At 42.1% G+C, this 27,777-nt stretch overlaps 1 long non-coding RNA gene across 1 annotated transcript in view; it reads right to left on the bottom strand.

Moving 5' to 3' along the window:
- Window positions 1–26,783, bottom strand: part of LOC132228315 (uncharacterized) — a 209,461-nt gene extending 182,678 nt beyond the window's left edge. The window contains exons 1-3 of the long non-coding RNA XR_009451322.1: window positions 26,767–26,783; window positions 26,260–26,322; window positions 26,109–26,220 (exon numbers count right to left, since the gene is read on the bottom strand). This is a non-coding gene — a long non-coding RNA (uncharacterized LOC132228315). The remainder of the gene's footprint in view (window positions 1–26,108; window positions 26,221–26,259; window positions 26,323–26,766) is intronic.
- Window positions 26,784–27,777: the final 994 nt, after the last annotated feature.

Raw genomic sequence — 27,777 nt, forward strand, 5'->3', positions numbered from 1 at the left:
TAATTTTCACTATTTTTTCCAGGTGGTTATCAAGAAAAAGTATGATCCACATTAAGCAAGCTGGTGTTAGAGAAAATCTGTATTGTAAAAGAAAATTTGGAATGTTGATTTCTCTATAAAAGACTACTGGCCTAGCTTTCTTTAACTAGGAAATTCCAAGTATCTGCACAAAGAGTAGATGCGGGATCTTCAAACTTTGAATGGTGAGGATTCTTTTACTTTTGTCTTTATATTTTTGTATATTATTTGAATATTATATAATGATCATGCTTTATTACTTAAAATCAGAAAGAAAATGCAAATTCATGTTCATTGTGGGGAAAATAAGGGAAAATTATAGGGTTCTAGATGACCTTTTCTTCTTTAAAAAGATAAAAAGTAGAATTATGAAAAAAATAACATTCAAGTCCCTTAAATTAATCTCTAGGCTCAGTAGAAAGAATAACTTGTAAATCTGTAGGACTTTATGTACAAATGCATTTTAAATTATTCAATTTGAAAATTGTTTCTTTCTCTATAATTTCCAGTGTTTATGGTCAGGGCACTATTATGATGTTAAAGACCATGTACCATAGAGTAAGCTCACAGTCCAGGAGCCTCACAGTAAACTAACTCTTGGCAAGTCAATCTGGTTCTCTGAGCCCCCAGTGCTTCAAGTGTAAAATGGGATGATCTCTGCACAGGATTCCAATTAAAACAAGAAAAAGAGACCATATATATATGGTTGTTTTAGAAAGTAAAAGACTGAAGAGCCATAATAATAAGTGGTAGAAGGGTTATGATTAATAATAATATTCTTGTAGTAGCCATTGTCCCCATCCCTTGGAGCCCCTGTGCTGATCTCCTTGAGTGCCAGCCACCTCTGGAAGGGCTCTCCTCCCCTTCAAGGCTTTCTTCCAAGGACTGTTTCTGTCCTCACCACACTGGACCAGCTCCCAAGTACTTGTGCTCTTTGCCCAGCGCTCCCTCAGATATTAACCCCAGGACAGCACTGAATGTTTACACTGCTGGGCCATTATCATTAGCTGAAAGGGCACCCTGAAAGTACACAGTCTTTACTAAACATATACATGTTCTCCTTTGTCCTTTCTCATATACCTCTTTAGGGAACAGTGTTTGAAAAATGATTTAATTAAGCATTTGGTTGCCCAATCAGGAGAATCTTTTCTTAGCAAGTTTTAGGGAAGAGTCCTGAACTCCGCTGGCTTACATCATCCAATAGAGAAACTAAAATCACTTTTGTCTGCATTAAGTCCTAATACATCCTTGCCAGGCGGGAAGCAAATTGTCTGACCTCCATGAGTTTTCTGTATGATGTATCATCAATTTTCCTGGTTTAATCACACAGCCTGTGAGTGAAGGTGATCAGACTGCAACTAGAGTCTTCACACCAGAATTGCTTGGCCCATGGGACAGTATTTCTCTTCCTTTCTTTCCTTTTCTTTTTTTTTTTCTTTTATTTTCTCTTTTCTTTTCAGTAACTAAAAAGAAAGGGAAGAAACAAAAATGAAAGTATTTATTAATGACAAAGGGGATACCATCTTAAGATACTCCCAAGGACCTGGCATCAAATATCTCATTAAAAGAAGACTGGATTCCCAACTTTGCTTTTTTAAAACTCTGAACTATATCCTCTAAATAGCATCTTTGTCTGGGGAAAAACACCTGGTTTATTTATGTGGGTTGATATATATCTGTGAGGGTAGAAGTAGAGAGAAGTCAAGTTTCATTAGTATCACAAAATCAGGAGAGTAGAGCGATTAAGAGCTTAGACTAAAGTACCTGAAACACTTGTGTGCCGTGCCTCACCCCCCCACCACCACTGCCCCACCCCATCACCACCAGAATCGCTATATACACAGGTGAACACAGGCTTAGCCTCTCCTCCCCATCTCCTCATCTATGAAATGGAGCCGAGCATATCTGACTCACAGTGGTGAAGGTTAAATGAGCTAATGAACGCAGACTGCCAAGTAGAGAGCCTGCTGCCTAGTGAGCACTCACATTAGCTATCTTTGTCATCGCCATCATCGTCAGCAGCAGCCACAGCAGCAACTACAAACTTCCAGTCATTTGCTGCAAAGAACTGTCCAAGGCATGGAAGGAGACGTTTCTAAGCTCTCTTTAGGAAGCATATTGTAGAGCAGCGGTTCTCAACCTGTGGGTCGCGACCCCTTTGGGGGTCGAACGACCCTTTCACAGAGGTCACCTAAGACCATCAGAAAACACATATATAATTACATATTGTTTTTGTGATTAATCACTATGCTTTAATTATGTTCAATTTGAAACAATGAAATTGGGGGTCACCACAACATGAGGAACTGTATTAAAGGGTCGCAGCATTAGGAAGGTTGAGAACCACTGGTGTAGAGGCTTAGGAGGTTATTTATCAACTATAACAATGAATTTAAACCTGTTTGAGAAGCAACCTATTACTATCATCACTTTTCTTGAGCTACAAAGCAAATTGTATCACATAAGCATTAACTTTTAACCATACAAATTCTTCAAACTAACTAGTTTAAAAAGTAGGTAAGAGCAAAGAAGAGTCCATTTGCCTGCATATTTGTAGCTGGGTGCTTTTAAGCTTAAATCGGCTATTTTTCAGGAGTTGGCCCACAATCCCACTAAACTATAATATTCTCACTGCTGCTACTTTAATTTCACAGTTCACAGGGGCAATCCTGTCACTAAACGCTAGTTCTTGTCACCATCAACTTAAACTTTTTATGGAACTTTTATTCGCTTCTCCAGTCTTGTGTTTTAAGACATTCTCCCTTTTTCCCCAAATGTGGAGTCACGTCAGCCAGTCTTGCTGAGCATCGTGCAGAACAGCCTGTGCCTCACACTGTAAGAACATGCTGCTCTATTGCTACAAGCCATAAACTTTAAAGCACAGAATAGCAGTCATGCTTCTACCTTTGGAAGAAGATAAAGCACTGACTTCATGGCCATTTGTTTCAGAATTTACTCACATTACAGCCCTGAAAACATCCACTGTTTTGGCCCCGCTGGCTCTCTTGAGGGAGGAGTATACACTTTTACAGCAGAACCACTGTGTAAATTCTCGGGGTTAACCGAAGTACACTCTGGCTTTGGCAAAACTCCCAACAGCTGGTGCTGTGGTCCCAGATTAAGGGCCCTACTGTATCAGCCATCCTCGCCATCCCTACAGGAATGAACCAATTTGGAAGGAGCCACTGGAGGGCTTCGTATTGAGGATATTTACAGAGCGTCGTGACCTTTACTGAATGCTCAAAGTATTCCTACTCATCCAGAGACCCATGAGGCAGCTGACCGGGATGGGCTGAAAAGCAGAGTGAAGGGAAAATAGACTCATCAAGAAGCAGAAGGTCTCAAGGCCCCAAATTAACTTATTCCAAACATCCATCTTTGTTCACAGTCTGAAATTCATTCACATAATTCAGCCAATGCCAGCTTCCAAAGAATAACAAATAGCTGCCAGTCCCTGCTAGGTCATTCTTTGTCATAATATACTTTTGTAAGTCCCCTATTAAATTTGCAAACCCCAAAATTTGTCTTTTGTGTCTTTACATTCCAGTTCTTAGCACAACTGACTGGCACAGAGCCAGCATACCATAGATATGTGTGGAGTGAGTTGAATAAAGGTAAGCATCATACTCCAGAATCCAGTTTTCTGAGAAATCCCCAAGCTTTTGAGGAATGGGGAAGTGACCTTATGGCTCCAGTCACACCATAACTAGAGATGAATATTCAGTTCCACAGATACACACACACCCTCCAGCACCCCACCCCCAAGCCCCATTGTTTCCCTAAACCAGAAGTCAAGTACCAGGATGCAGGTTTTCTGGCATGCACCTCCCTGGAATTCCCAGCACATGTTGACTCTATGAGTAACAGTCTACATTGGCTGCCATTATCTGTAATCAGATAATATCCTTTTCCTCCCACTAGCCAACTGGATTTTGAACCTGAAATACCCTTAGAAGGATATTTTCATTTCAGTTTGTAGTCTGGCTGCAACCTCAGCCAGGCAGGCAGGCAGGATGCAAGGGTCACCACACATTCCTCCTGGCTCTGGGAGGCAAAGCACAGGCCTCTCACCATCCCGGCCTTGCCAGCCCACACCCACACATCACAATGACAGTCATCTCTCTAAAGGCCTCGCTCACCAGCCAGCTTCCCCTTAACTCCATTCTTCTGAGGTACTTGGCTCTTCCTAGTTCCTGTGGGATGGCCTAGGTGGGGGGCTATTTTCTACATGTCACATAATTGTGCTTTATTTTCAATTGTCTGGCATCTCTAATACACTAGCTATATGACCTGGTTTGCCACTCTGTCTCCAGAGTGCTTCACAAAAAAAAAAAAAAAAAAATGTTCTGAATGTGCTTTCCAAATACTGGTCTCCAGTTTGGGGCAGCAGGTGTCAATTTCTTGCCCTAAATGCCCCACTGCTTAATACTACTGAAAGGCAAGTGTCCCCTTGCCCCCCTTGGATGCCTCACCCTTGGAGTGGACAAGGCAGGTGAAGAGCTAGAGCTGGAACCTTGGGAGCAGGAACCCAGAGCAGAGGCCCATCTTGCTGGGTTCTGGGAGTGACATCAGATCATTTCTCTTATAAACTAGACTGCCAAGAATCCAAGAGTGTATCCATTACTTCTTCTCAAAGATTTTTATCTTCTTAATGTATTATTGCTTTTGTTATTTGAAAGTATTTGTTACAATTCACTTATTAATATCAGAATATTTCTATGGATTTACCATGAAAATGTATGAAAAATAATTTTATACAGTTCATTTATAATTGTATATGCTGAATTATCAATTCTTTCCTGGAAAGAGAAAACTTCTATTTGACAAGGTATTGATGAGAATTAAATCCTCAGCTTAAAATGTTACATATCTGATCGTTGGAATAATTTATCACAAAAGTAGCTTCTAGCTCCCTCCATTTCAAACCTTGGTTATCTTCTATTACTCATATATTTCTAGTGCCAGGTGCCATAGAACCTGTTTACATTAACTACCAGCTCAGTCACTGGTAGAGTCAGTACAGTGGGCGTTGGGAGTATTTCTGGAAACCAGTCCAAAATAAGAGTGGCTAGAAATATTTAACTCTACACAGAAATACCTGGGAACCTCACAAATAATATCCCACTAACCCAAGCTAAATGCTTGCATAGCTCCACTTCCCTTAGCCTGGTCCCAATTCAAGGGGAAATGTGATGGAGAGGAAGTCACACTGGAAGGAGTCAGTGTCTTAACCAATTAAAGTTAATACATCCAAAGTGTACAAACTTTACAAAACATATGAACATGCGAATCAACACTTTCCTTGGGCTATCACATAGCTATAAAGCAGGGGTCCTCAAACTACGGCCCGCGGGCCACATGCAAATACAAATATTGTATTTGTTCCCGTTTTGTTTTTTTACTTCAAAATAAGATATGTGCAGTGTGCATAGGAATTTGTTCATAGTTGTTTTTTTTTTTAACTATAGTCCGTCCCTCCAACGGTCTGAGGGACAGTGAACTGACCCCCTGTTTAAAAAGTTTGAGGACCCCTGCTACAAAGTTTTCTGATGGTGAGGCTTGATTATCTTCATGCAAATCCACTCTGGTACCAGCCAATCAGAACAGATGCTGGTAATGACCAGCTCCATCATCTGTCACTTACTGGCCGAATGAACCTCCTTGAATGCTGACAACTAATGTTCATAAATATCTATAGAGGATAAATGCCCATAAAGACCAGATTCTCATTCTAACATGATAAACGTTCTGTTTTGCCATGCCTTTTTGTTGTTGTTGTTATACACTTCATTCTTGCCTTCCTTTAAACTTTCATTTTCTGGGCTGTTAATCTCTTAGATCTTTTTATGACATTGCAGCTTGATCTAAGCATAGCAGACATTTAAAAATCTGCGTTTTATTAGGGGGCTTCATAAAGGCAGGATCACAAACAACATATCTGCAAAGGAGGGTATTGAATTAAAGGGTAAAAAACATACATCAGACAAAGGAAGGAATTAAGCTATAAATTGACCCAGTGGACCAAGTCATGGAGAGCCCTAGGAAGCCCACCCTAAGACTGGGTCAAGATCCAGGCATAAGTGACTGCTTATTACTTTCTCCTCTACTAGAATGTAAGAAAGCAGGAACTGCACCCTTGTCTCATGTGTTCGCGTGGTACAAGTACAATATAAATAAGCTTTATTACAAGGTGAACAGATGACTGATCAAGCATGGGAAACAGTCCTTTTGGTTGGTGGCTAGGAGTCACTGGAAACCTTGGCAAGTGTGATTCTGGCAACAGTGAGACAGAAGAACTCAGATCAGAGAAATTCTGGAAGAGTATTTTTTATTACAGAAACTCATTGCTGCAGGATATAGAGAGTGAGGGAGAGGGGAAGTACAACTCTAAACAGAGCCAAACACCTAGGTTATCTTGGTGCCAGGTGCCATATAGCCTATTTACATTAACTACCAGCTCAGTCACCGGTAGAGTCAGTACTGTGGGCATTGGGAGTATTTCTGGAAACCAGTCCAAAATAAGAGTTATCTACACAATGGAATACTCTGCTGCTGTAAAAAGGAAGGAACTCCTACCATTTGCAGCAGCATGGATGGAGCTGGAGAGCATTATGCTAAGTGAAATAAGTCAGTCAGAGAAAGATAAATATCCCATGCTCTCACTCATTTGTGGATTATAATGAACAACATAAACCGATGAACAAAAACAGATCCAGAGACAGAGAAGCATTGATCAGATGCTCAAAACTCAGAGGGAAGGTAGGGGAGGGTGGGGGTGAGGGGGAGAGATCAACCAAAGGACTTGTATGCATGCATATAAGCCTAACCAATGGACACAGACACCAGGGGGTGAGGGTGAGGGCAGGATTGGGGGGATGAGAGGACATTGGGGGGATAAGGACACATTTGTAATATCTTAATAAAGGGGGAAAAAGAGTTATAATAATAAAGAGATAATATGCAAATTGACCATCATGCCCTCACAAAAGATGGCTGCCCCCATGTGGTCACAAAATGGCCACCACAAGATGGCTCGCAGGGGAGGGCAGTTGTGGGCGATCAGGCCAGCAGGGGGGGGCAGTTGGGGGCGATTGGGCTGGCAGGGGATCAGTTAGGTGTCGATCAGGCTGGCAGGCAGAAGCAGTTAGGGGCAATTAGGCAGGCAGGCAGGCGAGCGGTTGGGAGCCAGCAGTTCCGGATTGTGTGAGCGTTGTCCAACTGTTTGATTGTGTGAGGGATGTCCCAGATTGGAGAGGGTGCAGGCTGGGCTGAGGGACACCCTCCTCCCCCTTTCCAACCCCCGCCAGTGCACAAATGTTGTGCACCAGGCCTCTAGTATTTTATAAAAGAGGATATCCAGCCCTAACCGGTTTGGCTCAGTGGATAGAGCGTCGGCCTGCGGACTCAAGGGTCCCAGGTTTGATTCTGGTCAAGGGCATGTGCCTTGGTTGCAGGCACATACCCAGTAGGAAGTGTGCAGGAGGCAGCTGATCAATGTTTCTCTCTCATTGATGTTTCTAACTCTCTATCCCTCTCCCTTCCTCTCTGTAAAAAAACAACAAAATATATTCTTTTTAAAAACGAGGATATCCAGAGTAGGGACCTGGGGTCCAGGAGGCAGGCTAGGAAGGTGTCACGATGGGGATGACAAAGGGCCTTCATGAAGCCAGTGACTTAATGGGTTTGTATGATGTGGGTCCTGGGTCCTCTCACATGAGCCTCTCGGCCCCTTGTGAGAAAATGCTCACTTCATGGGCCACAACATTAGCACAGTGAATGAGTTTCCTGGTGAAAGGAGTAACATTATAAGAGAGACTCTTCAACCTTCCCCAGAAGGAAAAATGAGGTCATGGAAGAGAAAGCAACACATAGCACTTACAAATGGCGACAAAGGAACTGGAATGCTTGAAAAGGTGCTGGTGGGTAACAAGATTTCTGGCTCAGCCAAATTAATTGGCACAATACAGTTTCTCTCCATCTTTCCTCTAATCTCAAATAATTAATTAATTTCTTCATTGTTCTTCAAGGTTGCCATCCTTCCATTTTCCCTGAAGTTTCCTGAATTTGACCAAATTTTTGAATGGGTTAGAACCATGATGAGAAGCAGTGAGGGAAGAGTACAACCTAATTTATTCCATTTTAAACCTGTGCTTGCGCCTGAGCTTTTCCTGCCCTTCTACTCCAAAGTTCACAATAGTCCTTCCTTATATGAACACATATTTTACACATGTGAATTACTCTGTGGTTATAACCTTTTAATTTCATCTTAGTTAACTATGTTTCCTTCCCCAACTGGCCAGGTCTAAATCAAGTTTAATGTAACCCTCCAAGGTGCCAATTTTCCAACCTAACACAGCATCAGACACAGATTGAATGTCCACACTAAACATTTACTCAGATGTAGGAACCACAAAGAAGGATGCTTACTCATCTCTATCCTATGAAATTATCTTTTCCCACCTTTTTTATTCCTATTTGATTTTTTACATCAACACAAAATAAACACAAATCTACAAAGAGTAAGAGAAAAAGAAATGTTCATAATGGAAGCAAAAGATAGTGCCCTTTCTATTTCACTGGCTGGCAATAAAGCCTGAAACTCCATCATTATGTTGCCTGGAAACCTAGAAAATATTGCTCTAATTAAACAAAAACTATCTGGAGTAAATTCACAATGAACAGCTAAACAACATTATATCATTCTGCATTCCATCATTAAAGCATGAACAGCAGACACCTCGGGACAGTCTACCCCAAGAAAACAAAAACAAATGTGTTGATACCACCAAGAAGTAGCAGAGGTACCAAGAAATGCACTGGACCAGGATAGGAAATCCTGGGCAAGTCTCATAACTTTGGGGAACTCAAATGTTTTTTTATCTGCAAAAAGAAAAAGTTGAATTAATGAACTCTGACACCTCATGATTCAAAAGAAAAAGTAAAAGTGGAGAGCATAGTGGCAGTCATCTTTTTTAACTGCAGTATTTGTTATACTTGTGTAGGCCATGGACAATGACACGCAGGCCTAAAGGGTGAAAATCATCCATCTTACTTTAAAGGAAATACACACTGGATATTCACTGATTTCCTGTAGGCTATTGATGCTGCTGTTATTATAAGAAACTCCCTTAATTTAGAAAAGCAGATGCTCGGCATTATGAAAACCTGCTCATCTCATTAAGACAAAAATACCTCCTGGAAATTTCTTCACGACTATTGCAGCCATCAACCCTGAGTCAAGGAGCCCTGGCAAAATCAATGTACTTTGTTTGTGGAAATCACAAATTAATAGATTATAAAGCTATCCGAAAGGAGAAGCTGACATTTAAAATGGAAAACTGAATCAACAAAGCTTGGACAAGGTTCACAAACACATATGCATAAGAGAAGTGAAAAATAATGATGAGAACATAAATGTAGGGGGGTAAGTAAAAAATTGTAGTGATTTTAGAATGTATTAGAACTTGAGTGATTGTCAACTTAACATAGAGTGCTAGTTAGCTTGGTATAAGTACAGCACATGGTAACCACAAACTAAAAACTTACAAGAAATATACAAAAAATAAAGAGAAAGGAATCCAAACACAACATTCTAAAAAGTCATCAACATACAAGAGAAGAGAGCAAGAGAACAAGAAGAAAACACAACTACCAAAAAATTTAGAAAATAATTAATAAAATGACAATAACTACATCCCTGTCCATAATTACTACATATTGCTACATAGCCATAATTTCCCTAAATGTAAATAGACTGATTGTTGCAATCAAAAGACATAGGGTGGCTGACTGAATGAAAATTTTAAAAATGTGTTTTTATTGGGTTTTTTAGAGAGAAAAAAGGGAAAGTGATAGACAGGTAGCACTATCATTGATTGGCTGCCTCCTGCACACCTCCTACTGGGGATCAAGCCTGCAACCTTGGCATGTGCCCTGACCCAGAATCGAACCTGTGACCTCTTTGTTGCTGGGTCGATGCTCAATGCTGAGCCACACAGGCTGGGCTGACTGAATTAATTTAAAAACAAGACCCATATGTATGCTGCCTATCAAAGACCCACTTCAGATCTAAAGAGATACACACATTGAAAGCGAAGGAATAGTAAAAGATATTTCACACAAATGGAAATGAAAAAAAGAAAAGCTGGGATAGCAATACTTTTATCAGACAAAATAAACTTTAAAACAAAGGCTGTAACAAGAGACAAAGAAAGGCATTTCATAACGATGACGGGATCAATCCAATAAGAGAAACGTCACTCTTGTAAACATCTATGCACCCAATATAGGAGCACCTAAATTTATAAAGCAAATATTGACAGACATAAAAGGAGAGACTGACAGTAGTACCATAATAGTAAGGAATTTTAACATCCCATTGACATCAATAGATAGATCATCTAGACCAGTGATGGTGAACCTATGACATGCGTGTCAGAGGTGACACGCGAACTCATTTTTTTGGTTGATTTTTCTTTGTTAAATGGCATTTAAATATATAAAATAAATATCAAAAATATGAATCTTTGTTTTACTATGGTTACAAATATAAAAAACATTTCTATATGTGATACAGCACCAGAGTTAAGTTAGGGTTTTTCAAAATGCTGATACGCCGAGCTCAAAAGGTTCGCCATCACTGGTCTAGACAGAAAAACAAGGAAATAGAAGCCTGTAATGACACATTAGACCAAATGGACTTAATTGGTATTTTTAGAACATTCACCCAGAAGCAGCAGAATATACATTATTTTCAAGAGCTCATGAAACACTTTCTTTTCTTTTCTTTTCTTTTCTTTTTTAAATCCTCACCTGAGGACATGTTTCCATTGATTTGAGAGAGAGAGGAAGAAGGGAGACAGAGAGACATTGATGTGAGAGAGAAACAGCAATTGGTTGCCTTCTGTAGGCTCCCCGACCAGGGATAGAACCTGCCACGTTTTAGTGTATAGGATGATGCTCCAACCAACTAAACCACACTGGCCAGGGCTGGAACCAGATATTAAGCCATAAAACCAGTCTCAATATATTTAAGAAGATTGAAATCATATCAAGCATTTTCTCCAATCAAAATAGTATGAATGTAGAAATCAATTATAAGTAGAAAGCCAAAAAATACACAAACACATGAGCTCAAAGAAGAAAACAAAAGATACCTATTTTGAGACAAATGAAAATAAAAACAGCAACTCAAAAATCTATGGGTCACAGCCAAAGCAGTTTTAAGAGGGTAATTTATAGCAACACAAGCCTACCTCAAGAAACAAGAAAAATCTCAAGTAAACAATCTTATCTTGCATCTCCAGGAACTAGAAAAAGAATAAGCAAAGCCAAGAATGAGTAGAAGGAAGAAAATAATAAATATCAAAGTGGAAATAAACAAAATAGGGTAAAAATAATAATAGAAAAGATCAATAACACCAAGAGCTGGTACCTTAAAAAGATAAGCAAATTGATAGCCAGATTCATTAAGACAAAAAGAGAGATGGTCCAAATAAATAAAATCAGAAATGACAGTGGAGACTACCAGCACCACAGAATCACAAAGGAATATAAGAAAATACAATGAATAATTTTATGCCAGGAAATTAAACAGTCTGGAAGAAATGGATACATTTCAAGAAGCATACAATTTTCCTATACTGAATCAGGAAAAAACAAAAATTGAACAGACAGGTAACTACTAACCAAATCAAATCAGTCGTCAAAAAGCTCCCAACAATCAAAAGTCTTGTGTCAGATGGCTTCACAGGTGAATTTTAGCAAACATGCAAAGAAGAATTAATACCTATTCTTCTCAAACTAGTCCCAAAAAATTGTAGAGGAGGGAAAACTCATTTTATAAGGCCAGCATTACCCTGATAACAAAACCAGACAAAGACACTACAAAAAAATTATGGGCCAATATTCTCGATGAACATAGATGCAAAAATCCTCAACAAAATATTTTCAAACTGAATTCAGCAATACATTAAAAGATTATGTACCATAATCAAGTGTGGTTTATTCCTGGGATGTAAGTTTGGTTCAATATTTGCAAATCAATTATTGTGATACAGCACATAAACAAAATGAAAAATAAATTATATAATCATATTAATAGATGTGGAAAAACATTTGACAAAATATAACATCCATTATGATAAAAACTCTCAACAAAGTGAGAATAGAGGGAACACACCTCAACATGATAAAGGCCATATATGACAAGCCCACAGTTAATATCATAATCAATGGTGAAAAGCCAAAAGTTTTTTCTTTAAAATCAGGGACAAGATAAGGATGTCTACTCTCACTACTTTTATTCAACATAGTATTGGAAGTCCTAGCCAGAGTAATCAGAAAAGAAAAAGGAATAAAAGGCAGCCAAATTGGAAAAAAGAAAACAGTCATTATTTGCAGGTGACATACTGCTATATAGAAAACTCTAAAGAGTCCACCAAAAATACTATTAGAACTGATAAAAGAATTCAGTAAAAGAATGCAAAATTAATGTACAGAAATCGATTGCACTTTATACACTAATAATGAACTATCAGAAAGAGAAATTAAGAAAACAATCCTATTTATAATTGCATCTAAAATAATAAAATATCCATGAATAAATTTAACCAAGGAGGCAAAATATCTGTTCTCAGAAAACTATGAAATTGAAGAAAGAAATCAAAGAAGATACAAATAAATGGAAGGACATATGCTCATGGATAGGAAAAATTAACATAGATAAAAAGTCCATACTAGTAAAAGCAATGTAGTTATTAAATATAATCCCTATCAAAATACCCAGAAAACTCCTAGAAGAAAACATAGGCAGTAAAATCTCTGACACTAAGCAATACTTTTTTTGACATATCTCTTCAGGCAAGGGAAACAAAACAAAAAACAAACAAATGGGACTACATCAAACTAAAAAGTTTTTGCACAGCAAAGTAAGCCATCAATAAGACAAAAAGACCACCTACTGAATGGAAGAAGAAATTTGCCAATAATACATCCAATAAGGAGTTGATATCCAAAATTTATAAGGAACTCATACAACTTAACTTTTAAAAATATAAGTAATTTAATTAAAAAGTCTGCAGAGGACCTGAACAGACACTTCTCCAAAGAGGACATACAGATGACCAATAGACCTATGAAATGATCTCAATGTCACTAATCATCAGAGAAATGCAAATTAAAACCACAATGAGATATCAGCTCACTCCTGTCAGAATGTCTGTAATCAATAAATCAAAACAAGTGATGGTGAGGATGTGCAGAAAAGGGAACCCTTATACACTATAGTGGGAATGCAGATTGGTCCAGCTACTATGGAAAATAGTATGGAGGTTACTCAAAAAAATAAAAAATGAGACTGTCTCATGACCCAGCAATTCTAGTTCTGGGTATATATCCAAAGAAACCCAAAACACTAAATTGAAAGAATATATGCACCCTTATGTCATTGCAATGTTCTTTACAATAGCCAAGGTATGGAAGCAACCCAAGTGCTCATCAATAGATGAGTGGAGCCCTAGCTGGTTTGGCTCAGTGAATAGAGCATCGGCCTGTAGACCAAAAGGTCCCAGGTTCAATTTTGGTCAAGGGCACATACCTCGGTTGCAGGCTCCTTCCCAGCCTGGGCCCTGGTCAGGGTGTGTGCAGGAGGCAACCTATCAATGTGTTTCTCTCACATCAATGTTTCTCTCTGTCTTTCCCTCTCTCTCTTCCACTCTCTCTCAAAATCAATGGAAAAACATCCTCGGGTGAGGAGAAAAAAAAATAGACGAGTGCATTAAAAACGGTGGTACATATATATAGAATGGAATATTACTTGGCCAGATAAAAGAATGAAATATTACCACTTGAGACAATATGGATGGACCCATAGGGTATCATGCTAAGTGAAATATATCAATCAGAGAAAGACAAATGTCATATGATTTCATTTATATGTGGAATCTAAAGAACAAATTAAAGAAACAAACAAACAAAATAGAAACAGACTCAGATACAAAGAACAGACTAATGGTTGCCAAAGGAGAGGGGTTCTGGGGGGCTGGGTAAAAAAGATGAAGGGATTATGAAATACAAATTGGTAGTTACAAAATAGTCATGGAGGTGTTAAGTACAGCATAGGGAATATAGTCAGTAATATTGTAATTACTATGTATGGTACCAGGGGGGTACTGGACTTATCAGGGTGATCACTTCATAAGTTATCTAAATGTCTAACCACTAGCTGTACACCTAAAACTAATGCAAATAATATTGCATGTAAATTGTAATTGGAAAATAACATTTAAAAATAAATTATTTTAAGAATACTAATGGCATTTTTTTTTGTAGAACTAGAACATACCATCTTAAAATTTAAATGGTACCAAAAAAGATCCTGAATAGCAATCTTGAGAAAGAAGAACAAATTTAGAGATATCATACTACCTGATATCAAATTATATTACATTGCTATAGTACTCAAAACAACATGGTACTGACATCAAAACAGACACATCAATTAATAGAGCAGAATAGAGCCCAGAAATAAACCTGTGCCTATTTGGCCAATTAAAGTATGAGAAATGAGTCAAGAACATATGATTGACTCTTATAAATGGTGTTGGGAAAACTGAGTAGATACATTAAAAAATAAATTAAATTAAATGACCAATTTATTATACCATATACAAAAAAAAAACTAAAAATGGATTGAATACTTAAAATGTAAGACCCCAAACCCTGAAACTCCTAGGAAAAAACACAAGCAGTAAACTTTTTGACATCACTTTTAAGAATATTTATTTGGATATGTCTCCTTGGGTAAGGGAAACAAATGAAAACAGTAAACAAATGGGACTACATCAAATTAAAAATTTTTCACAGTGAAGGAAATCATCAACAAAAAGACAACCTACTGAATGGGAGAAGTTACTTGCTAGTGATACATCAACAAGGGGTTAATATCCAAAATATATTAGGAACTCACATAGCTTAAGACAAAAAAATAATAATAATAATCTGATTTAAAAATGGGCAGAGAATCTGAATAGACATCTCTCCAAAGAGGACATACCAAAAGCCAACAGACAAATGAAAGGATGCTCAACATTACTAAACATTAAGGAAATGCAAATTAAAACCTCAACGAGATATTGGTAAATCAACAAATAAGTGTTGGTGAGGGTGATGTGAAAGGGAATCTTTGCCTGCTGCTCATGGGATTGTAAATTGGTGTAGCCACTTTAAAAAACAGTATGGAGGTCCTTTAAAAAATAAAAAAGAGACCTACTTTATGACCCAGCAATTCAATTTTATATATTGGTTTGAAGAAACCAAAACACTAATTTGAGAAGATATACGCTTCCCTTTGTTCATTGCAGCATTATGTACAATAGCCAAGATATGAGAGTAACTTGAGTGTCCACTGATAGATGAATGGGTAAAGAATAAGTGGTATATATATACCATGGAATATTACTAGGCCATAAAAAAAATATCATTTGTGACAACATGGGTGGATCTAGAGGGTATGATGCTAAGTAAAATAAGTTAGACAGAGAAAGACAAATACCATATGATTTCACCTATATGAGGAACAAACAAAACAGAAACATACTCAGATATGGAGAACAAATTAATGTTTGCCAGATGGGAAAGGTTTTGGGGACAGATGACAAAGGTGAATGGACTAAGATGTACAAATCCCCAGTTATCAAAATAGTCATGGGGATGTAAAATACAGCATAGGCATATAGTCAATAATATGGTAATAACTATGTATGCTATCAGGTGGATACTAGACTTATCGGGGTGATCTTTTCATAAGGTATATAAATGTCTAATCATTATGTTGTATACCCAAAACTGACATAACATTGTATGTCAACTATAATTGTAAAATAAATTTTAAAAATAAAGTATTTTTATAATTCAATTGATAGTTTGCAATTATCCTTAGTGCCACATATATTTATTTTAATTAATTTTTTTAAATCCTCACCCAAGGATATTTTTCCACTGATTTTTAGAGATAATGAAAGAGAGAAGGAAAGACAGAGAAATGTCAATGTGAGAGAAACACATCGATTGGTTGCCTCCTGCATGAACTCCAACCAGGGCCCGGAAGGAGACTGCAACCGAGGTACGTGCCCTCAACCAGAATAAAACCCAGGACCCTTTGGTCCACAGGCCAATGCTCTATCCACTGAGCCAAACTGGCTCGGGCCATATATTTATTTTAAATAACAGTTCTTTTTTTTTTTAATCTTTTTTAAAAAAAATTTTTTTTCAATGACAGTTGACACTCAGTATTATATTAGTTTAAATAACAGTTCTTTACTTCAGAACAACCATATGGACTATTGAACTGTTCACTTATGGACTATCACAATGTTCACTTCTCACTCTTTCCACACACATTTTGATTTCCTCATGGGTTCACATATTATTCATTTCAATGAAAATCCACTCTGTGCCTGCAGCAGTGACAAAAATCAGCTCATAACACTGAAGTGATTGCAGCCTACATGAAGGACGTTGCTCCATAATGTAGTTTTCTTTGCTTGGGTGGTTCTGTCTTCCTGCACTCACTGTGAGAGGAACGCCTTGGACCACCCAGTAGTAACGTTCCTTTATTTATAAAATATATTTTTCAAAAAAGAAATTACATAGGACTGAAATGCCCAAACTCTGTAATGTGTGAACTGAATTCAATAAACCAACTTTAAGAAGTCATTTTGAATACAATGCAGGACCATTGAATATACTAAGAAATAATATTATGGAATTATTAATACTTTGCTTAGGGGTGATAGTGGACCTGTTGTCTTGTTAAATTTAAGTTTTTATGTATTAGAATTAATACTGAAATATTTACAGGTAAAATAATATAAGGTCTGGGATTGGCTTAAAATACTCCAGAATATATGAGAGATAGATGAAACAAGAATGGCAAAATGCTTATAGCAGTTGGAGCCAAGCCATGGATTGATTTGTACCACTTTCTTAACTTTTGTGTGTGTTTGAAATTTTCCATAATAAAAGCTAAAAAAATATTTTTTCATGTCTGTTTTTTAAATGTTAATTTTTCTAGATAGGAGCTAAAATAAGGGGTTGTCTAGTTCAATATTGACTTCTGGCAGTTTAAGTGTCCTAGTTTAGAGAAGCATTGCCCAGCCTGCAAAAAAGCCTGGCTGGACCCGCCTGATTATGCTCCTTCTGCAAGGCGAGCAGTACCACCCAGTCTGGGTTTCCCTGGGGATGACCTCAAGCATGACTAAAGGAGGAGTGAGCTGTCAGAACAAGCAGGCCTGGGTTCAAACCACCTTTCATTTATCAGTACAGTGATCTTTCATAAGTATAATAAATATAAGCATAATGATCTTATATGTCATTTGTGCCCTCTCAATCTCATTTTTAAACTGGGACTTGTTTTGAGGGTTAGAAATAATGCATAGAAACTATCTAGCATACAGCTGATGTCTTATAAAATGAAAATCATTATTAATAAAAACCTGTCTATTCTCCTGCCCTGGGAAATAGTCCTTTGTTGACGTCACTGCAGTCATCCAACCAGAAGGCAAGAGCCATGTTGTAGAAGTGTTCCCTAGGAGTTTATCTTTTTCTGGGAGGAATGAGTCCTTCTTGCTAGATTTCTTTCACTGAGTCACACATCACCCTCAACTTCTACCCATTTCTCCTCTTTTATTATTATTATTACTAGAGGCCCAGTGCATAGATTCATGCACATTGAAAAGAAATTAATCAGAAAGTGACCAGCGGGGTGGGATTGGGCAAGACAGGCCGGACATGCCCTGGAGCCAACCTCTCATGGTCCCTCCACAGCCAGTCGCTTAGCCTTTTATATATATAGACTAGAGGCCCAGTGCACGAAATTCGTGCACGGAGTGTGTGTGTGGTGGGGGAGGGGGGGTTTCCCTCAGCCCAGCCTGCACCCACTCCAATTGGGGACCCCTCAGGGGATGTCCAACTGCCGATTTAGGCCTGATTCCTGTGGGATCAGGCCTAAACTGGCTGTCGGACACCCCTCTCACAATCTGGGACCGCTGGCTCCTAACCACTCACTTACCTGCCTGCCTGATCGCCCCTAACTGCCCTCCTCTGCCAGCCAATTTCATTCTGATTGGGCAGTTTCTATGCCAGTCAGTGTCAAAAGCTCCACCTCCTAGGCAGCAATTGGCTCCTCACAGTTGACCCAGATTTGGTTCTGATTGGTCAGTTTCTATGCCAGTCAGCATCTCTGGGTCTATCAACGTGGCCTGATCAAAAAGGTGGGGCTGATCAGCAGCCTGGTGGAGGCCTGGAGAGAAATGGAGGCAGCTGTTGGCCAGGCTGGGAAAGAAAGAGAGGCAAGTTCTGATCAACAGCTGCCACAGAGGCTACGGATCAGATGCTGCCTCTGTCTCTGCAGGCCTCTCTCCGGGCCTGATCCACAGCTCCCTAGGCAGTCAGTGCTGGGTCAGGGTGCCTGCAGCAGCCCCAGTCAGTGCACTGACTTCCAGTCTGGTTGAGCCTTCGGTCGTTACGACCATGGCTTTTTATTATATAGACTAGAGGCCTGGTGCACAAAAATTTGTGCACTCGGGGGGAGGGGGGTCCCTCAGCCCGGCCTGTGCCCTCTCGCAGTCTGGGACCCCTCAGGAGATAACGACCTGCTGGCTTAGGCCTGCTCCCGGGTGGCAGAGGGCAAGCCCAATCCCTAGGTGCAGCCCCTGGTTGGGCTCAGAGCAGGGCCGATTGGGGAGTTGGGGTGCCGCCCCCTGTCATGCACAGAGCAGGGTGGATTGGGAGGTTGCGATGCCACCCTCAGTCATGCTCAGGGTAGGGCCGATTGGGGGGTTGGGGCACCGCCCCCTGTCACAGTCAGTCACAGATGGGAAGGTTGCGGCGCCACCCCCAGTCACTCACAGAGCAGGGCCAATCAGGGGGTTGGGGCGCTGCCCCCTGTCACTCACAGAGTAGGGCTGATAGGGGAGTTGGGGCACCACCCCCTGTCACACACAGAGCAGGGTGGATCAGCGGGTTGGGGCGCCGCCACTGTCACACTCAGGGCAGGGCCGATGGGGAGGTTATGGCTCTACCCCGTCACACACAGATCAGGGCCCGTGGGGGGGGGGGGAGTTGGGGTGCCGCACCCTGTCACACACAGAGCAGGGCCGATCAGGGGGTTGGGGCACCGCACCCTGTCACACACAGAGCAGCAGGGCGATCAGGGGGCTGGGGACCTTGCCCCTATCAGGCACAGAGCAGCAGGGTGATCAGGGGGTTGGGGAGCTCCCCCCTGTCACACACAGAGCAGTGCTGATCAGAGGGTTGGGGTGCCTTCCCCTGTCACGAACAGAGCAGGGACGATAGGGAGGTTGTGGCCCCACCCCCTGTCACAAACAGAGCCGCAGGGTGATCAGGGGGTTTGAGCGCTGCCCCCGTCATGCTGATCCCGGTGCCGGGAGGCCTCGCGGCTCCGCTGATCCTGGTGCTGGCAGGCATATTACCCTTTTACTATATAGGATAGAGGCCTGGTGCACGGGTGGGGGCCGGCTGGTTTGCCCTGAAGGGTGTCCTGGATCAGGGTGGGGGTCCCCACTGGGGTGCCTGGCCAGCCTGGATGAGGGGATGATGGCTGTTTGCAGCTGGTCACACACCCTTCAGGGTGGGGGTCCCCACTGGGGTGCCTGGCCAGTCTGGGTGAGCGGCTGAGGGCTGTTTTCAGGCTGGCTGGTGACTGAAGCTCCCAAGTGCTCCTTTTTTTTCTTTTTTTTTTATTCTGGGCCAGCTTTAGCTCTGAGGCTTGGCTCCAGCTCTTAGGCCTCGGCTGCTGAAAGCAGGTATCTGGTTCCTTTGGGTTCTATAATCGAAACACTGTTTCAACTCCTGCCCTGAGATCCCGGCTGGCTAAAAGCAGGTTTCTGGGGTTTTGTTTAGGTTCTATATTTGTAGCAATGTTTCAAACTGCAAGCTCAGAGGCCGGCAGGCGGGGAACTTTGGAGTCCTCCGTCACTGAAGCAAGCAAGCCTCATGTTCGCTTCAAGCTGCCTGGCTGCCAGCCGCCATCTTGGCTGGCAGTTAATTTGTATATCGCCCTGATTAGCCAATGGGAAGGGTAGCGGAGTGACACCAATTTGCATGTTTCTCTTTTATTAGTGTAGATTATTTTGTAATCCTTACCCAAGGATATTTTTCCACTGGTTTTTAGAGAGAGTGGAAGAGAGAGGGAAAGACAGAGAGAAATGTCAATGTGAGAGAAGCACATCCATTGGTTGCCTCCTGAATGTTCCCCTGGCCAGGGAGGAGCCTGCAACCGAGGTATGTGTCCTTTACCAGAATCAAACCCGGGACCCTTCAGTGTGCAGGCTGATGCACTGTCCACTGAGCCAAACTAGTTACGACCCATTTCTCCTTTTATGCAAATTTATTTATCAGCCTGTCTTTAGGACTTGGGTTAAGAACTTGAAATGCATGTTTATTTTAAACATGAGGATATGGAAGGAAGTTTAAAATGTCTCCAAGACAATGGACACAGACACTGGGGTGGTGGGGCTTGCCCTCAAGGGTGGGAGTGGCTGGTGGGGGTCAATCAGGAAAAATGGAGACATGTAATACTTTAAACAATAAAAAGTAAAACATAAATGTCTCCAAGACACTTTTTTTTTATTATTGGGTGGCTTCTTGTATTATTTTGCTATTTTGGGATCTGTTGCCCTCAGGCAACATGGCTAATCAAGTAGGAATCACCAAAGGATGCCAATTCCTTGAGTGGGGCTCTGTCTCCTAAAATGGGGGAATCTGCTCCTTGCAAAGTGTAGGAAAATGATAATAATAACGATGCCATGCTTGAATATCTTTCAATAGTAATTTAATTATGTATTTTTTGCTTATAAAAGTAACACAACATGAAAATCTACCCAGTTCTTTTATATAATACTAGAGGCCCAATGCACAAAATTCATGCAAGAGTAGGCCTCTCTTCCCCTGGCTGCCCGCACTGGCTTCCATCTGGCACATGGGACCCAGGCTTCCTTCACAGCCCCGGCTTCGTCCAGAAGGTCATCCAGAAGGACATCCGGTCTAATTAGCATATTACACTTTTATTATTATAGACTAGAGGCCCGGTGCACGAATTCTTGCATGGGTCAGGTCCAGCCAGCCCACTCTAATTGGGGCTGATTGGGGCTGGGCCGATGGGGGGAGGGGCCATGGGAGGTTGGCCGGCCCCATCCCCGATCGGGCCAGTTGGCTGGCCACAGTGGGTGTCATAGCAACCAGTTGTTCTGGTCATTCCAGTCATTCTGTTGGTCTGGTCACTAGCTTTTTATATATATAGATTTCATTTGTCTACTTCATAAATACTTTTTCAGTTTTTTAAAATATGTATCTTTTATTTCATTTTATTTGTTCTAGTGAGCTAGAGAGGTGGCAAATAATGTCAATTGGACACAGAGAGGGCCAAGGTTAAGGACTTCATTCCATTCGTAGGAGCTCACTTCCACCCCAGCCATTAATTACACCCAAGCCTTTCCATGGGCAGATTATAATCTATCCATTGATCTTGAAGTCATGCCTGATTAATTTCTCAGCTGACAACTGTCACCCTTCCCCCTCTCCATGGGAATTTCCCAAGGGGAACCTTGCCAGCACTGACTCAGCCAGCCCACACCTCACCCAGCCTTCCAACAGCTGCCACTTCACCCACCTTGATCACACTTGAAGGAAATCAAAAGTAACACCTTGCTGGGAAAGGGCTAGGCCTCTTGCCATAGATGATATTGCCTCCCACTCAGCAGTTGGTATCTTGTTCATTTGGATTCACTGATGAGGTTGAGTTTCAAGGACAAGAACTAGGGGAAGAAACTCATTTCCTTGTGGTCTGTGAGACTGGTAGAAGTTGAGTCTTTGAATCCCCTACTTCTTTGCTTGGAGATAGCAACAGAAACCACAACACTCATTCCTCTTCCATGGAGTCTACTTATTTTCTGAGTAAGTTTCTGAGGTCAAAGTTCTCAATAGAGAGTTTTTTGTTGACTAGCAATGCTTCCCTGTTTTTATCAGTTTGAGCTGGATGTTAATAAGAGCTATTATTTACCAAGCCTATACCATACACCAGGCACTGTGTTGAGAAAAACTGTCATCTGTCAACAATTATAGAGCTCCTGAGAATATAGTTGTGAATAAGCTCTCCCAATGCTTTATTCCTCTGGGGGCGAGAGCCACCAAACAACCATTTATATTATTAAGAGGGAGCAAAGCCCTACTCAGGGACTTCAAGGCACTTTGGGAGTCTATAAATAACATTATTTTAGTCTCACAATAGCTTGTGGAAGTTGGTAAGCTATCCCTCATTTTTTCAGATAAGATAGTGACATAAATCTCTTAGTGAAAGGGAGTGCTGGGATTTGACTCAAGATCTATCCAATGCCAATGCCTTGGTGGACTCCTACCCTGTACTTAATGCTCATATAATGAAACAAAACTACTCGTCATTGTTGGAAGTAAGTTTAAATATAGTCACATCATTGTATTAGCACAGCAATTTTCAACAAGTGTGCCACAAGAATTTTAAAAAATATGCAATACCTGATGATTTAGTCAGGGACAATGATCTCTTTTTCTGTAGATTGTTAAATTTTAAAAAATGACAAGAGCCCTGGCCTGATTTGATCCCTGGTCAGGGCACGAACAGAAGGCAACCAATTGATATTTCTCTCACAGTGATGTTCTCTCTCTCTCTCTCTCTCTCTCTATCTCTCTCTCTCTCTCCTCTCTTCCTCTAAAAAATCAGTAAAAATATATCCTCAGTGAGGATTTTTTTAAAAAATGACAATAGCAGAGGACTTGTGAGGAGAGACAAAATGGCAGTGGAATAGACGGACGTGTCCCCAGCCTTGTCCAGGAGCAAATAGAATGAGCAGCTGAAACGAATAACATCCAACCTGAATTGGCGAAGGAGACTCAGTGGGTGAGACAGTTTGCAGCCGGGATGGGCAGAGGATCCCTGGAGAAAGGTAAAATGAAGGATCTGGGCAGGAGAGTCTGCCAGAGCTCTGAGCCCAGAGGGTCAGAGGGAATCTGCACAGCACCAAGCCGTGTCCCTGGGGACAGGCACAGCCTCTGACTGTGGAAAGAAGGTACACAGGACTGCTGGACAGCAGGGGATTCTAGATCTGGGTCCAGAGTCACAAAAGGCTGAAGCCAGAGAGGGCAACCTGAAGGGCTGACCAGACAGCGCAATGCCGGCAGGAGAGGAACTCACAGAGGTGCAGTCTTTCCCTTCTCCGTGGCCTGAGCCTTTCTTCACTGACCTTTCTTCTTAGGACCTTTCAGATATGGACACTTACCCATGGCTGAGGTGAGGGAGAAGGTGCGGACTTGTGGAGTCTGGGAGAGGCTGGGGAGAGAAGGGGGTCCAGGAGAAGTGGCAGCAAGTCTGGTGCTGAGTCATACCTGAGCCCAAGACCTGGGCAGCCATTTTGTCCTGAAGAGATAGCCCCTCCCTCCAGTATCCAGGCAACTAATATAGCCACACCCAGACTACACCCTGAAGGTTACAAAGTATTTTTAAAAAATCTAAATAGTCCCTGAGAGTCCACAGGGACTGGCCTAGAGACCTTCAGTCCCAGCAACAGGGATCTGAGAAACAGTACAGTACAGAAGACTGGGATCTTAAGCCAGCCAAAGGAACATCACTTCACTTTTTCATTTTTATGTTTTATTATTTTGTTATCTTTTTTCTTTTTTCTTTGTTTTCCTGTTTTTGTTTGTTGCTTTATTTTCTATTTCTTTTTGCATTATTTTTCCATCACTCTATTTTATTTTATTTTTATTTGCTATTTTTTATACCATTTTTGAAATCAATTTTTTGGTAAATTTATTACTAATATTTTCTTCTTATTCTCTTTCTTCTTATCCACCCATCCCCTTTCTACTTCTTCTATACTGAACTGAGGTCCTCCCCATATTCATCCAATTTTTAACCTATTTTCTGTATATAAGCTCAGCCTCTACAGATTCTGCCCCCACCCTCTTTGCTGGGTGTTTGGTGTTTGTATTTTTTTGGTTTATCTATTGGTTCTGCTTGTGTGGCTGCTGCTCCTTGGACGGGGTCAGGCCATTCACCCAACTGCTGCTCCTCAGACCAGTGCAGGCTGTGCAGGGCTGCCGCTTCTCGGACACAGGCGGTCTGCTCATGTGCAGCTGCTGCTCCTTGGACCGGGGCAGGCTGCTCAGGCGGCTGCTGCTCCACGGGTGGGAGGAGCTCCTTTCTCTTTTTCTTTTCTCTCTTATCTTTTCCTCTCTCTTTGATATCATTTGTGCTCTCTTTTTTCTCTCCTAATTCTCTTGGAGAGGTGGTTACTTATAGTGGGGTTATTGGTGTCGTGAGTACATACGTGCTTTGTTCCCTTTGTATGGTGTCTTGTCAAGGTGAATTTTATCCTGTCTGGCCAGATGCTAGAGAGCGAGCCACATAACCAGACACCTGGAGAGGAAACTCCATCCACGAATGGGTCAATAACACCCCAGACCCAACTACAGAGGCAGGAAGAAGGCAGCAGTGAGGGAGAGAGTGTGAGTGAGTGAGGTAGCAAAAGAGAAGTGTGTGTTCATGGGGGGGGGGGGGTGTATGTGTGTGAGTGAGGCACAGTTAGATCCCCCAGGACCTTCGGGGGCAGGCTAACCAAGCTCGCCTAACTAGGCAGCCTCTGCTACCATTGCAAACAGTACTGGGAGGCTGGCTCATCATCAAAGGACTAGCCTTTTTGAAGGGGAGAGCTGCTGTAACTGGGATCCCAGCCTCGCCTCCACCCAGGGTGCCCTCAGATAACACCTGGGACTCCACAGCCATCCCTGCCAAGGACATGCTACCTTGGCTGAGGTCCCACGGTCAACGAGTCTGTAGCTACCCCAGGCGCAGGCCCCTGTGAGTTCTGAAGCATGCTCCCCTCTGACCGGCCCAACACTTTAGCCCAGGGTACTGCAACCAAGCGAGCAGCAGACACGTGAGCAGCCTGCTCCTGTCCAAGAAGCAGCAGCCCCACAAGCAGCCCACCCCAAGCCTAAGAGCAGAAGCCTCACATGGCCTGCCCCTGTCCGATGAGCAGCAGCTGGGTGAGCAGCCCGCCCCCGTCCAAGGAGCAGCAGCCGCATGTGCAGCTCACTCCCACCCGAGGAGCAGCAGCTGCCTGAGCAGCCTGCCCCGGTCCAAGGAGCAGCAGCTGCACATGAGCAGACCGCCCATGTCTGAGGAGCGGCAGCCCTGCACAGCCCGCACTGGTCTGAGGAGCAGCAGCTGGGTGAGTGGCCTGCCCCTGTCCAAGGAGAAGCAGCCACACGTGCAGCTCACTCCAGCCCAAGGAGCAGCAGCCACACAAGCAGCCCGTCTCCCATCCCCCTTCCAAGGAACAGCAGCTGCTCGAGCAGCCCACACCCATACGAGGATCAGCAGCCCTGCCAGCAACCTGCCCCTGTCCAAGAAGCAGCAGCCTCACAAGCAGCCCGTGCCATCTGAGGAACAGCAGCAGTGTGCAGCCAGCCCTGATCCAAGCAGCAGCAGCCACATGAGCTGTCTGCCTCCGTCCAAGGAGCAGCAGCCACATGAGCAGCCCACCCTCATCCAATGAGCAGCAACTGTGCGCAGCCCGCCACCATCCGAGGAGCAGCAGCCTCGTGATCATCCCACCCCCATCCAAGGAACAGCAGTTGTGTGAGCAGCCTCCCCCACCAGCCAGAGGAGACATCACTGCTGTGAACAACACCCACCAGAGGAGACGCTGCCAACTGAGGAACAGCCACTTCCATGACTGCCCAAGGAGCAACCACAGCCCAAGGAGCCACTGCCACCCAAGGAGCAGCCCCTGCATGACTTGACATCTAGATCAGTCAGTGAGACCAAAAATGGGTAGAAAAAAGAAACCTCCAAAGGAAAGAAAAAGAGGAATCGCCAGAAAAGCAGCTAAGTGAAACAGAAGCATGCAATATTTGAGAAAAAGATTTCCGAATAAGGGTCATACAGTTCATAAACCGGTTGGATGAAAATATCAACAACTTATGTAAGAATCAAGAAATGAAGAGTGATATAGCTGCAATAAAAAAAACACCATGGACACAGAACCTAGCGAGAGAACATGGCAAAAGATCCTGGACAGAACCTGGCTACAGAACTTGGCTGGAGAACCTAGACAGAACATGGCAGGAGAACCTGGATAGAACCTGGTCACAGAACCTGGCCTCAGAACCTGGCGACTGAACCTGGCTGGAGAACCTAGCGAGAGAACATGGCTACAGAACCTGGCAAGAGAACCTAAACAGAACCTGGCAAAAGATCCTGGACAGAACCTGGCTACAGAAATTGGCTGGAGAACCTAGACAGAACATGTCAGGAGAACCTGGACAGAACCTGGCTACAGAACTTGGCTGGAGAACCTAGAGAGAACCTGGCTGAAGAACCTAGAGACAGAACCTGGCTACAGAACCTGGCTAGAACATGGCAAGAGAACCTGACTAGAACCTGGTGACTGAACTTGGCTGGAGAACCTAGAGAGAACCTGGCTGAAGAACCTAGAGACATAACCTGGCTACAGAACCTGGGTAGAACATGGCAAGAGAACCTGACTAGAACCTGGTGACTGAACCTGGCTGGAGAACCTGGACAGAACCTGGCTGGAGAACCTAATGAGGAAACATGGCTACAGAACCTGGCTGGAGAACCTGGAGAACCTGGCTGGAGAACCTAGCAAGAGATCATGGACACAGAACCTGACTGGAGATCCTAGATAGAACCAGGCGAGAGAACCCAACCATGCTGGTCAACTGAATGCTGCCTCTGCGTCAGTCCTTCTTCGCCAACTCCGTCCACACCTTTGGGGACCCCTAGACCTGCTGGGGTTGGACCCCAGCATCCCATGACCTCCTGTCTCTTGTCTAAAGGAGCTCCCCACTTTTCCACACCTTATCTTTTCTTCATAGTCCCTACCACCATCTGAAATTGTTGTATCTGTCACTAGAAAGTAAGCTTCATGGGGGCTTTATCTTTCTTATTCACTGCTAAATTATCAGCCAATACTATGGTTGGCATATAGTAGGTGCTCAGTAAACAAAATAAATAATTACTAATATTTATTGAAGCTTTGCTATGTGTCGCTGGCTCATCTTTTACATTTAATCCTTCAAACACCTTGGAAAGTATTTTGATCATCTCCATTTTACAGATGAGGAAACTGAGGCAGGAATAAATTAAGCAACTTGCTTGAGGCCACACACAGCAAGAAGCAAACCTAGGACTTGAATCTAGTCTGTATACCTTCAGAGCCCATGATTTTAACTACTGGACCATGCTCCTCTCAAATTACAGAAAGAGCAATATGTAGCCAAGTATGAATTCATTTACTTACTATTTTTTTCTCTGATGTCATGCAGGTATGCTTATTGTCATGGTCAGCAGGAGTGGAAATGTTTATTGGGGTTTTTTTCCTACTCTACTCCCGGTGACAGATCTAAAGAAATATGGTTTTGCTTAAGCTGGGTTATAAGTACTTAGATATTTGTTATATTATTTTCTGTAGATCTGAAATATTTAATTCAAAATTTAACACAAAGGAACTGCTATGGAAATAGTCCAAAATTTTATAGCCAAATCTTTCTAAACAAAAACCAATATGTAAATCAAAACACAAGTCTAGTTACACTAAAAGTCTAAAAATAAGGCCTAAAAAGAGAAAAAAAAAACAAACAAAAAAACAAACAAAAAACACCATGGCAAGTTTCAAC

The sequence above is a fragment of the Myotis daubentonii genome, chromosome 2, assembly GCF_963259705.1.
Source record: "Myotis daubentonii chromosome 2, mMyoDau2.1, whole genome shotgun sequence".
In the NCBI taxonomy this organism is placed as follows: Eukaryota; Metazoa; Chordata; class Mammalia; order Chiroptera; family Vespertilionidae; genus Myotis; species Myotis daubentonii.